General features: G+C 33.1%; 1 pseudogene; it reads right to left on the bottom strand.

Moving 5' to 3' along the window:
- Positions 1–1,714: 1,714 nt before the first annotated feature.
- LOC129079831 (recQ-like DNA helicase BLM) lies at positions 1,715–3,983 on the bottom strand (annotated as a pseudogene).
- Between the last annotated feature and the right edge of the window lie 333 nt (positions 3,984–4,316).

The following is a 4,316-nucleotide window of genomic DNA, read 5'->3' as shown; positions in this document are numbered from 1 at the left end:
TATAAAATGATCCATAAAAAGACAATACTTAGCAAAGCTTTTAGTTTATATTAAATATGCAGAGTTATATATCACTCCAGTAATTACTATTACTATGGCTATTGGTATTTTACTGTATTTAAGTGTTCTGTATTATAATACAGACATTTTACATTTCTAACAACAATGATATGTTAATAGTAATTAGATGTTATCATGACTTGGTAAAACAGTATTTTCATATATGTCTGAGAAAAGATGTGAACTCAAAAAGGTTACAATAATATAATTAAATAAACACAAAATATAAAAGGAGCTGATGCTAGAATTATTAAGACTTTTGTTATTGGGATGGAGTAAACATAAACTGAACAGGGGGAGGACATGGATTCAGAAGAGCATAAGGCACTCTTATGTGTTGAATTGTGTCCATTCATAATTACATTTTGAACCCCTAACACCTAGACCCCCAGTACCTCAGATTGTGACCTTCAGAAAAATATCTCTACACATTTAAATAGTATAAATGGTGTCAAACTGGAATAGGGTGAGCCCCTAGTTCAATATGACCGGTGTTCTTATGAAAATCAGAAATGTAGACTTAGAAATGAACACAGAATGTCATGCGACAATGAAAGCAGAGATAGAGATGATGATTTTGCATACCAAAAAACACAAAACATTGCCAGAAAACTGCCATAGCTACATAAGAAGCATGGAAAATATCATCTTGTATGTCCTTCAGAAGGAACCAAACTTACCAAAACCTTGATGTTGGATCTCTGCCCTCCTTTATTGTTTAAGCCACCCAGTTTATGGTACTTTTGTTATGGCAGCCATATCATGCAATACAATTATAATGACTTTTCTTGTTAGAAATTAATTCTAATAATCCAGAAAGTCTTATCTTTGAGTATGATATTATTTGTAGGTTTTTCATATCATTTATTAGGTTGAATGAGTTTCCATCCATTCTTACATTTTGAGCACTTTTTATCATAAAAATGGATTTTGTCAAGTGTTCTTCCTGAATCACCTGAGATTTTGTGGGTTCTTTCTAGTTGATCTATGGCATATTACATTGATTTTCTTATATTGAACACCGCTGCATTCCAGTAATAAATTTCACTTTGTAATATTGTAAATTGTGTTAATATAGTGCTAGATTCAGTTTGTTGAATTTTGTTGAGGTTCTTTGTGTATATATTCACGAGGGATATTGATTTTTAATTTTATTGTGTTGTCTTTCTTCAGAGAATGCATTAGAAAGTGGTCCCTCCTATTCAATTTTTTGGGAGAGTTTGAGAGATGTTATAGTTAATTAGTCTTTAATATTTGAAAAAAATTCAGCAGTGAAGCCACTGTTCCTGGGCTTTTGTTTGTTGAAAGATTTTTTGTTTACTAATTCAATCCCTTTATTGTTATAATTCTGTTGAGATATTTCTTTTTCAGTCAGGTTAAAATGTATTTCAAAGAATTTGTACATTTCTTTTTGGTTGTCTAATTTCTTTGTATATAATTGTGTATAATGTTTTCTAATAAACCTTTTTGCACTGTAATGTTAATAGTAATGTCCCTCCTTTTATTTTTTGAACTGTCACCCTAAGAATTTATTTTAATATTAACAGATAGAGGCAAAATTTCAAAAAAAATAATGAAACTAAGAGCTTTAAATTTGCAAATTCTAGATGCTGAAAAATAAGAAATAAGATCTCTGTACATTGAGATTTGATTATTATGAAAATGTATGTGAGGGCCTGAGGAAAAGTCTATTTATTGGATTTGCTGGGGCCAATTCCTCAATTTTCTACTGGCTCCTGATACCACCTGAGAACTATGAACAACTGATCTTGGTCCAAGTTATGCCAGAGGATTTACTCATGGAGATATGTTTCTGCATGTGGTGCACCCCAATTTTATCTTGAAATCACTGAAACAAATTTTTCTCCTTTTTAGACTCATGACAGGTTGGTGTCCTTTTACTCTTTCTTTCATATTTTGGCTTTATTTACAAAGTAGTGAGATGTGGGTGTTTCCTCGTCGAACTCCTTAGTGCCATTTCTCCCAATGTCTCTGCTGTCGGGTGGTCTCATCCACGGGAAACTGTCCTCAGCCGACCATGTCCACTCAGAGTATTTCTGTAGTAGTTGAATTATTTCTCCAACATATTTTTCCAGTTTGTCTTCAGAAACACCATCAATTTGAAGCAAAACCTTAGGATCAGAAGATAAAGATTGTTCAAACTTCTTGAGAATTAAAATGTTAAAGATATTACAGTAATGGACACCAAAAACTTTTCCCAGAGATTTGCAGATTTCTGTAAATTCTTCAAGACGTTTCTTAACCACCTGTTCTCTCTGAGATACCTATATCACTAAGGTTTTTTTTTTAAAATTTGCCTGGAATTGTCTGTTTCCATGAAGTCTACCTTTAATTGCTCATTTAGTAAACTTTGGCCTTTATTTTCAGGAATCACATAAACAATTAAATGGTCAATGGCACTGATATGGAAATCTTCATCCAAAATTTGTCAAGTATTGGCTTTTAAGAAGTCTTTTGGCATTGTGTGGTGCATACATAGACCCCTTTCTAAATATCCATGATTGAATTTTTGCATACTTATTCCCCAAGAAAATGTAAATTGGCATATTCGCAGTAAATCTCCCCCAAGGACATGAACATTTTTATTCCTCATTTCTTGCAATGAACTATGTATGTCCTTAAATAAACCTTACAGTAATTTTTATATTGCTAGACACATCTTATATCTTATAATGTTTTGTTTTACAACAATTATAACAAGAAAAATCTGGGTATTTCTTAGAAAAATCAGGATTAAATCTAATTTTACCAAAGTAAACCAACTGCTGTATTCTGCATTACATTATATTTTCACAGTAATGTACCATACTATAAAAGAAAATACTGAAGTGAGCCTCTCTTGTATGATGGCTTCTGTCTTCTTCCATCAGCAAAAGTCTCTTCAGTCTGGTCACAGCATAGTAAATATAGAAAAGCAGGCAATGAAATATTTCAACATCTCTTCCAACTCTGCTAGGTTCTTGGTATTAACACTGCATGGATTTAGGAGGAGACGCATGTATCACAAATCACACATTGGATTTGTCAATCCCCATTCCAAATGCAACTGTCACACTGATAACCCTGAAGCCATGCTGACTGATCCCCTTGTGCTGCACTTTGTCTCTGGCAGGATCACTGAGGCTAATGTGATAAACAAAAGCAGTAAGAACATCCTTCTGTAAGGTGTGAGCCATTGTGTCACATTCCCACCTGGGGAGGAAGTAAATCATCACTGCATCATATGGGTGATGCTTTCTGATTCACTCCAGGCAATCACAAACCACCTTTTAAAGGTTTTTTTTTGTTCGTTTGTTTGCTTTTTTGTAACACATAGTATTACAGATTATGCCTATTAATGCTCATGTCAAATTCCTGAGGTCTGAGAATCTTCAGTTGAGTACGATGCCCTTCTGTAGCCTAGGATTATATGTAGCAGTAAACACCATCACCAGAACAGAGGGTATCTTCTGGTGAATCTTATCCATTCTTTTGTAGTCTTGATGAAAATTATGTCCCCCCTGACCAACACAATATGCTTCACCAATAACAAACCTTGCCAACAATTTCCTTTCCTGCAGGTTAACCAGGAGAAATCACTCTGTAACTTGCTCAGACCTTTTCTGGAGTAACATACAGAAGTTTTATAACTGGATTTTTTTTTTTTTGGATAATTGGTGGTAAATATTTGTAGTTTCTGAGTTAGTTTTGTCATCTCTTAAATAGGTAGCTGGAATATCTAATGAAGTTATATTTTTGACTTGATCTATTGCATGTGATCTCCAGAGAAAAATGGCAATAGTAACCCCCAAAAGCTAGTAATGCAAACTCTTACCATTTCCAGTGGGCATTAAGATAAAATATGCACCCAGCAGTGCATCATTGATCACTTCTAGATGACCAGTCCTAAAATTATGCAGCATTAGTTTTAAAATTATTTCTTATTTGAGTTATGTCTTCTTTCTTTTTATTGTTGTCAATGTAGCTAAATGTATGTTAATTGTCTTTAACTTCCAAAGACTCATATTTGGTATTACTGAACATTTTTATTGTACCCGTATATTTTATTTATCTCTGTTTAAGTCTTCATTATTTTTTTTCCTCCTGCTATCTTTGGGTTTGATTTGTTCTTTTTCTAGTTAGGTTATTGATTTGAGATCTTTGTTTTTTAATGTGTTTCTCATTATAAATATTTTTCTGAGCAACGATACTAATACATTTCATATTTCTGACATGCTGTGTTTTGATTTTGCCTC

Source organism: Pteronotus mesoamericanus, unplaced genomic scaffold (genome assembly GCF_021234165.1).
Source record: "Pteronotus mesoamericanus isolate MK-2021 breed Mesoamerican mustached bat unplaced genomic scaffold, CSHL_Meso_final contig_82, whole genome shotgun sequence".
Lineage (NCBI taxonomy): Eukaryota > Metazoa > Chordata > Mammalia > Chiroptera > Mormoopidae > Pteronotus > Pteronotus mesoamericanus.
This window is presented reverse-complemented; position numbering and strand designations above follow the sequence as displayed.